Below are 9,870 nucleotides of genomic sequence, written 5' to 3' on the forward strand. Positions count from 1 at the left end.
GAAAAATTATCATGAATATTTTACAAACACTATAGGTTTCTTTGTTATACAAACTACGTGATTTTAGGTCATAACAGTATAGCTGAATTTAAAATACTCTTATTTTTTATAAAACCAAAAATTGCATTTTCAGGTTTATCTATGTAAAAATATTGGAGTAAGAGGCAATTTAAATATGTGTATAAAAATCAAATATAGCATTGTTCATGGTTGCAAATAAGTGTCACAAATGCAAACAAATGATAAACAGATTTTTTTTGGTGTAGGTTTCTTTCTAATCAAAATATTGTAACTAAGCAAGGACAAGAAGATCACAAGTAACCCACATCATGAGGAAATACATACTATCACAAAGTGTGTAACACATTTCAGGCTGGGCACATACAATAGTAGTTCCTGGCTATTGAAAAAATTAAGATGTATTACAGATTAGAGGGTTTACAACCAAAAGTAAAGAACTGTAAAAACTCTGAGCTCATTATTGGCTTTTAATATTCAGTCATGGTCTGAAGGTTTTTGGAATATACTATTGGGGCAGTGCATACAATTCCCGACCAACAACACTCTTACAGTCCTCTTGGGCTATTACTACAGACATTGCCAACAAGCAAGTTTATTGCCAAATAAAACATACTGTTTGCAAAATTCAGCAAATTCAATTATTTTTTTCATTTTTTTCTTTCTTTCAGTTTCTGACTTAGACATAGGGGGATTGCCACTACAGTGATCCTACTCTCTGAATATACTCACTTGAATTTTTTTTTTAACCATCAAAAATTATGCAGCAATTAATTGCCATCAGAAGTCACTTTGAAGTGTGTATGTCATCACCTTTGACGAAAGTTTCTTTGGCTCTATCCATGATCTTGTGACCCCCCTTGCAATTTTCCTGCAAAAAATTGAGATTTTCATTTCCAAAACACTTTTATAATAAAAAGGGTATTACTTTACCAGAATACTCAGGAAAAAGCAGGTTTATTACATCTTGATATTTATAATCTCATATTCCCTTATCCCTCTCTGCATAAGAGAAGAATTTTTAAGTCCAAGTTGCTCAAGAATCTTCTGCTTTTACTTTTTAGGTGAGCACCTCTTTACTGACTTCTTTATAATGTTACATGGAAATGCATCATTAGTGCAACTAAAGAATTACATCTTAGGACATGGGCCTCTGCACAGCATATCCACCCCCAAAAAGAACTCCTTTTATCTGTACTAAGTTTATCTAATATCTGCTTCTCATCTTATAGATGATAGGGTATTAGTTTTATAGACCAAGATCACATATCTCAAACTGTTTTGTGATCATCTTCTAGAAAAAAAAAATCAATGTGACAGTATGATTGCTAAACAACAAATCTCTTTCTCATCTTCCAGGATAATGAAATTATCATCTTCTCTCATGTGAGAAAAGTGTACAATATGCCTTTTAATAACTGCATAATGTGGCAATGGTTAATATCATTATGTCTGCTCCTACAGTCTTTATTACTTGCAGCAGCAAGCAGTCCCATTAACTCTGGTGATTGCTGATGTGACTTCTGTGGCTGTCTGCCAAATAAGGAGTGAAGAATCAGGACGTCCAAAATAAAATCAGTTTACCTGTACTGAAAAATATTGTTACTCTTGTGGAAGATAGTCTTAAAATTTATGTGGCACGTATATATTTATACTTTAATTTTTGTAAACATTATTCATGAAACTATTTTAGGAGCTTTTTAAAGCCTCCTGTTCCTAAAAAGAACACAGTTGCTTTATTTCAGTATTAGGATCATTCATATGGGTTATGCTGTCTCTAATTATTACTCAGACATATATGTTAATGTTGAGCAGTCAGTTTAGCATAAAAATATTGTATAAAGGAATATATGTACAAGTTTATGCTTAACCCATTATTGTGACCAACATGCCTTTGCTTGCAAAAGTAAACCAGAGACCTAATCAATTCTTTTATGAAGATAGCAAAAAAGGATGAATCTAGGTGTGGATTCTGAAAGCACTTTTAGGAAACTTCCTAATCTGTAACAGTCAATCCAGATCATTTGACAGATTAGATTTTATTGTTTGAACATGTCATAAAGCATTTGATCTAAAGCAAGCTTTAGACTCCTATCACTTAAGAAAATCAGACGGAAAAGGTAATTTCCACAAGGTCTGCATCACAAACTGCAAGGTGCATCCTTTTGACTTTACTGGAGCAAGGACTCTGGTACAGTAAATACACAGAGAAAGGTGGAATAATAAGAAACAGTTACTCTCCAATTTACTTCTGGTATCACATCCTCCATAGAAGGAAAAGGTGGCTGTCTGCCTCATCTCCCATCACAGACTGCTGAAATAGCACCTGGAGAGAAGGAAAGGCATTAGTAGTGATTCCAACAGTACTATCTCATTTTACTTCACGTATACTGCAGAGTCACACATTAGCTCTGGAAGAAAACTCTCCATTTTCTAGCAGTTGTTTCCAAAAACACCTATTTCAGTCCCTGGTGACTTGTCTTAAACTGGTTGAAAAATGAGATTTCCACTCCAGGAGGACCCTCCTGGAATAGTAGTACACTACTTAGCAGGAACTTACACCTAGATCATATTCCATCAATTCTCCAAATGTCTATTTTAAAAGTCACAATTCTGTGATTCTGCTGATTATTACGCCCAAATATTTGCATTAATATTCTTGCTTTTGCCCTCAGGCAATAGTTTACATTTGTTTTTATTTTGTTCTGGTCTCAATGACTTCTCTAAATCTTTCTAGAGTTAGCTGAGAGGGAAATCATCATTTATAGATACTTCATACATTTCTACTATTCCATCTTATTCTTGACTGACACTCAAAGTCCTTGACATAAAATTTTTCAAGAACTGTAGTATTGTGGACATTAAAGCAAATACACAAATCAAATGTAAATCACTTATACAAAGGAGACATTTCCAGATTCAGATCTCTGCTCTATTTTAGAAGAGCCTTTTCTAACAGGCTATTTCATTTATCTCTATATCATTACAGAAACCTGATAAATCCTTTCCATTTAAGCTTTTAAAATGTAGCACAGGCTGCCAACATTTCAGTTATTATTTTAACTGCATGGGGTTTTTTTTTACTGAAAATAATCCCAAACCACTTAGCATAAACTAAGTAACTAAGTAGTGTTCAAGGGAATTGAGCAACCTGGTCTAGTGGAAGGTTAGAACTAGATGGTCTTTAATGCCCCTTCACACCCAAACCATTCTAGGATTCCAGGATTCTGTAAGTCTGAAATTACCTTGGTTCTTCCCATGTAGCAAAAAAAAAAAAAAAAAAAAAAGTATAACAGGGACTTGGGTGAGGAAAAAATTTATGAATTATATTTTTTATTATATATGAATTATATATCTTGAATTCTCAAAAATGGAAAATAACCAAGCAGAAGAAAAATTTTCATTCCCACGCAAAAGCTACATAGATTTAATTAAGAAAATCTTAGCTTAAAACAGTCTGAAATTTTTAAACAAACCTGGCTCACTTCATATTTAGTCTTTAAACTCATTGTGCTCTAGGAATGTGAAAAAGTCATATAAGGCCAACCATGATACCCAAACCAAACTAAAGCAGCAAAACACTAAACTAAAATCCCTCACAAAACCAGGAAAAAAAAAAAAAAAGGAACCTCAAGCAAGATAGGAATTGAATTCCTAATCTAGCTTGTTGAAGATTAGTCTTCATTTGTTATTCAGCCAGAAGTTTATTACTATTTAGAATGGAATTTTATCACCCTGAAAAGGGAGTAATGCAAATAGAAAAAGCACCATAATTGTTAGTATCAGTGTGGTGACTACATGGATTGTTTCATCTTTTCTTTGTAAGTATCAAAACTAGAAGAAAATGTTATGGTGATTAAAAGTAAATGGAACTGTTCCAAATGACACAATGTTTCTTTCAACAAATTGAAGAGCTACACTGTACTCAGATGAAGGAGGAGTAGACACAGTTCTATCACAGGAATGAAGACTCCCTGTACTTGCTATCAAGGATTGGCAGTAGCTAAAAAACAACTGTCTTGCACAGCTGTGTTTTCCCCCTAAGGGCACCAGAACCAGCTTGCTGACCCGAGGAAACTTGTCTCATATTATTGGGACCCATTTTTAGTACTTAATGGAGCCTTTGATAGCAAAGATTAGTCAAGTGCCAAAGGTAATAATCTCAGTGAACAGATTAAACTTGGAAGCACATAATTATCTCAAAAGCAAGTCATGAACTGAGACTTTTCCCCTCCTCAACTGGCAATATTTTTAATACATGCTGCCATCAATCTATCAAAAAGTTGTGATGCAACAAGCATGCAGCTACCAAATAGGAAACTAAGCTGAGATTGAAACTGCTGGGAGTAACTCCATATTGTGGAAGTTCTGTTCCACTAATTGTTAAAAAGAAAACTGGCCTTGCTCCTCCTCAGGATTATGAGTACTTGAAGACTTACAGAATGCATTTACATTTCTTGTAAAAACATGGGCATATATAGAGTAAAAACGACTCTGAAAACTAGAAGAAAAACCAGATAGTTAAGACCATTTATGTAAGAAAGATGAAAATATTTACATCTACTTTGTACAAAACAGTGACAAGTTGAGATTTTCTGTAGCATTATTTCCATTATCGTTTTAAGAATTTTTCACTATAGCATCCCAGTACAAGTAGTTGCTGTTGACTATAGAGTTTGATACAATTCAATAAAACAAAATAAAAGGAGCATCATCATGTGGTCTTGAATCTTCTTGTAGGTTTTTTTGCATGAATGTAATTCCATGGATATTTCAACAAGAAGTTATCAGAGTTCATGCTTTTATTTTTATTTTCCATCCAGTGTTTGGAACTTAAATGCTGTAGAAACACCTGGCCTTCCAGGGACTAGTCCAGAGGCCCATCAGGAGATCAGTGATGGGAATGTTGAGGTCATGATGTTTTTAGTGTAGAGCTTAACTGATGTGAATATGTACAATTCTGATGTTGAAGCTCCTGAAGTTCCCTAAATAAACATTATTTTACTGTGAGACTAAACATTTTTTCAAAAAATTTTAAAACTATCTCATAGCCAGTACAAGTCCTTCTTTTCCTAAGACTGTGAGCTTCTAAATTTTATTTTAAAAGGAAATGTAGTTTTCGTCATATACTTCTCTGAAAGACAGAAGATAGCCATGGTACCTGCAGGCTTAAAACTAAAAACTGTAAACATATCCAGGGAAGAAAAGCCTAATTTTAAAGTTATTCATAAGTAAAAACAGTGCTGCTTGCAGTATTCCTGTGCTGTTTGAGTTGGCAAGGCCAGTGCACTAGAGTCTACTGAAGTGCTCTGAAGCTGATGGATATTTAAGAGATGCTGGAATCCCCAATGGGAAAGTTACAAAATGGAAGTCCAGTCATTCTGAGTGCAAAGGATTTGGCCTGGATCAATCCGTAACTCCTGCATCGGGCTGTATGGGAAGGAAGTATGTGGGATTGGATAATCCATTGGAAACCTCTCCTCTGGGATCTTGGTTTCAGTCTGTCAGTTGTTTACATAAGGAGAACCTAGTCTGTGTTGGATTGGGAAGCTACTAGGTAGGATGGCTACAACAGCCCCTGGCTCAGCCATTACCTGTGGAGTGGACCACTGAAGCAGGTCGCTAAAGCCTGCTGGGGAATGATCACATTCAGCACTGGCTCAAGGAGCTGGGTCTGGGGACAACAAAAGGACTTGCTCTAGCAGCAGCAGTCCAGCAAGCCCAACAGTCCCCGTACTTGGTCACCACAGCCAGTTGGAATTATTAAACCTGTTGTTAATTAAACCTGTTGTTTCCACAGGAGTCCAAACTGCTTCTGCAGTCAGAGGGATGGGAAGGATGGGAAGGTGCTTTTCCTCGGTGGTAAAGAAAAAGCCAGACTGATGGATCAAGTGTCCTGGTATCACTGACAATGTCAGCACTTCCACCTCCTAATTTCAGGCATTATTTCATTGTGCACCATGTCAGTAAATCAGTACGACTAGTCCATTGTTATAAAAAGGATAGCATATACCCACTTCTTCAATCTAACAACAAAACCAAACCAGTCACTACTCAGAGCTGTTGCTTCCATTATGTACTAACATGATATTGGCTTTAATGATAGTATTTTTCTTACATGGCAAATTTTCTAGTTTTCACTTGCCAGTGCCAAAAAAATAGATTGACTCTAAGAAGCTGGCTTAATTTCTTTCCATGAAAACAGAGATATCCTCTCCAGACCCCTCATCTTTATGAGAGAACAGAATATCAACAATTTACTAGTTAAACAAGACACTTCATTCTGAGACCTGTGCTATAATCGCATCAACTCTGCTTCTCTTAGCTCTCTCTTTTACATATCCAAAATAATACCCCAAACTGTAATATTTTACCCTCAATAAATACATAAAATAGAGAAGTATTGTTGTTTCAAAGATAAGAAAACTATGTAAGACACCAAGACTACATAGCTAAATTAATGCATGAAGCAGGATAGGGACCATTTTCTGATGCTGTATCCAAATCATGTGAAATAGTTCCTACATGTTAAACTCTCTTCTTGGAAAAAAAAAAAAAAAGAAAAAAGAAAAGAAAAAGAAAAAGCAAAAAGAAGTCATACTACCATTTGGGAACCATCCATAGCACTTATAGCACTTCAAGTAGTATCTGGGAAAATGGAGGGTGGTAGAGGCAAAAATCATTCCAGAGGGTGCAGAGAACTAGTAGGTGATTAAGCTCTTGTATAAATGACTCTGGTCACCTGGATTTTCACTATAGATCAAGACAGGCATCAGTACAAATGAGTGAAGAGATGAGCATCTTCAGGAAAGTGACCCATCTCATCCTAAAGCAGGTTATTCCAAAGGATAGTTAATCTCACTGTCTCATTCTGTTGGCTATACAGGCAACCTACACAACTAATTTAGACAGCATGTGTAACAGCTGAACAGACTAAATTTAGTGACATGAATAGTCTCGGAACACATAGGAGATGTACAGCAGTGTAAATACAAACTTTGCTGTTTATCTGACTAATTAGCCTAAGTCTTAGTACTATACTGCATTTCACCCCAATTAGCTGCAGGAAGCACAATACAAAAACATACTTTCCTATCAAAGCCCTCAGTTCCCAGCTGTGTTTTGGTGATATCCAGTTCTGACTCTAACTCAGCTGCTCTGTTTCTGAGGTGAGTAAAATCTTGATTCTGTACAGCACTGTGAAGTCCATACACATTAATTAGATAGCAACTGTAATTCTCCAAGCATGTAGCCACATGCAATTATTCAAAATTAAAAGGGCAGCTATATCATGCAACTGAGATTAAGAACATTTTTGAGCAAAATTTAACACCATGAAGAAGAGTCTATTATAGTTTAACTGAGAAATCTGAAGAAGGTTTTTGGTATCTTCTGCTATTAATGTAGTCAAGATACATAGACCATTTGAAAATGCAGCTAGATATGAAGCCACCACTTGGAAAGAATGAGAAAAACTGCAATACTCTCCTGGTCATTTACTCACAGATTATTTTCTACTAAAGCAAGCTGTTCCTCAAGAAACTGAATTTCAGTGTGTTTCTCTTGCTTTCCTCTCCGTGACTGAAATTTGTTCTCACAATTGGACAAAAGCAAAGGTTCCAGGTTTTTCATAGATGCTTTTTCTTTTCGCAGTTGTTTTCTCAGCAGCTCTGTTTCAGAATGGTTTGACTCACACTTGCTCTGCAGATAAACAAAGATTTTAAAGTTTCAGGTGTATCTATCAAGCTTTCTAGCATTCTATTGGGCTAATCTTTAAAAAACAAAAGATAAAAATAAAAAAGGAAGTCTGGGATCAATGACAAAATTTGTTTTCATTCCAAGATGGATGATTAGTTTTATATGTTCCCAGTCAAAATCCTCTGTCAGCTTTATAAAATCATCCAATGTATATATCTTAATATAAATGTACTCAATACAAATGACAAAATGCTATGAAATATATGGATCAATGGATTCTGTAGACAGAATCATTAATGAAGAGAAAGGAAGGAAATTTTGTTGAGGCAAGAAGCTATTGATTAACTGTTTGCACGCAGGAAATAACATGTGGTTCTACAAACCGGTACCACATCACCAGCAAAGTGAGATTACACTTCCTTTATTCACAGGAGCATCAAGAATAAACTGAGGGGAAAGGGAAAATTAATAAAATTCAAACAAAGAGATTAAAGATCTATATATCTTTGAGGAACCACAAAAAGGATACCTAAAAAATAATACAAAAAACCTAGTATGTTCCACTGCAGAGGGAACAATGCCTGAGACATAGCTACCCACACACATTAAAAAGTAATTCCAGAGACCGAGAATCAGGAAAATCAGTATTGGGTCAGCTGCAGAGACAAAGAGAACTGCTTGTTTTAGTCCTAGCATAAGTAAGCTGGATGCTATTTTCCCTTCATCTTTTCATGTAGGCATTATGGTCTGACTAATTGGGTCTGTTTGGGGTGCTGCAAAACTTTTATTTGTATTTTACTCAAGCCTAGTTTACATTAAGCACAATAATGCTCAGCCAAAGGTCATGGGAAATCTATGAACTGAGACATCTTAACAAACTCTCCACCTCTCCAGCACATTTCTCAGAAATTTCAGAAGATAACCATTTGTGTGTTCAAAGGAGGAAGATACTGGAAGAACCCAGATCATAGGCCAACAGAAGGGGGGCAAAAAAGGCAAGAAAAAAGCATTTGTCGTTTACCAAAAAAAAAGTCTTTTTTTTTTCCTTTTACCAAACTAAACTGAAAGGTTTCTTTATTCTGAAAGATCCCATTTTCTATGAACTGTCACTCAAAAATCTAGATTCTTTGCAGAGAAACAGGTTTGATATTCTACATTTGTATTTCAGAACAAAAGAATACTGAAAACTGTAGACAGAAGATATAGGAAAATAAACAGTATTAGAAACATTGAAAGAACAATATTATTCAGAATCAGGTTTAGTTTCTGCTCCTGAATATAAATTCGCTGCAATCTAATAATACAGATTCTGCACTGGAATACTGTGTAAAGTAAGAGCCTTTTCTGAAAGTTACACATGGCTAATGAATGACTACTGGTTGAAAGATATAGAAAAATCAGTGAAAATTTCCCAACTTCTGACTGACTTTTCTCCAAATCTCCAGCTGCATTTCTGCAGTTTTCTTTCCCAAAACTGTTGCTATTCTCCCCAGCCCCAGCAATCCCCTTCACAGAAGGATCCAGGGAAGCTTAGCCACATTAGATCTCATAAAAGTGTCAGATAAATGTCCTATGCTGGAACTCTAACCTGTCAAAAGAATCATAGAGGATTTCACAAGGATACAAAAGACATCACACACATTTGGCTGGAACACATAACCAACTGGCAAACAGCAGCTTTACCCACTGTGCTTCCAAAAGGCATAAAGATTTAAAGAGACTGCTGGAAGCCCATAAAGAACAAGGAATTATCTCATCTGGAGCAGAGGATGGACAGGTCAGTAATAGAATCATAATGAAAATACTGAATAATCTGAGTGTATATACACAACTTTTCAAAGTTGATCCAAACTGAATTTTTAGAAAAGTGTGTATCACACATTAATTTTGTAGTTTTTGTAGAAATCAAGGTGAACAAAAATTGATTTCTAAGGGAAATTAAGAAAAGATTAAAGATATTGATACTTCCTAAAATAGTCAATCATTTTAAAGTCCATGCCAAGTATTGCTAATAAACAGCTCCAGCTGTTCTTCTTACCCAGTGGTGAGATGTAAAATCCAAGGTATCTTTCTTCAAAACAACAGTAATTTTAAGCCCTAACTTATGAGTGTTCATAGTGAAGCCCTGCAAAGCAGTGAAGCACTGTCTTTCTT

The sequence above is a fragment of the Prinia subflava genome, chromosome 3 (assembly GCF_021018805.1).
Source record: "Prinia subflava isolate CZ2003 ecotype Zambia chromosome 3, Cam_Psub_1.2, whole genome shotgun sequence".
In the NCBI taxonomy this organism is placed as follows: Eukaryota; Metazoa; Chordata; class Aves; order Passeriformes; family Cisticolidae; genus Prinia; species Prinia subflava.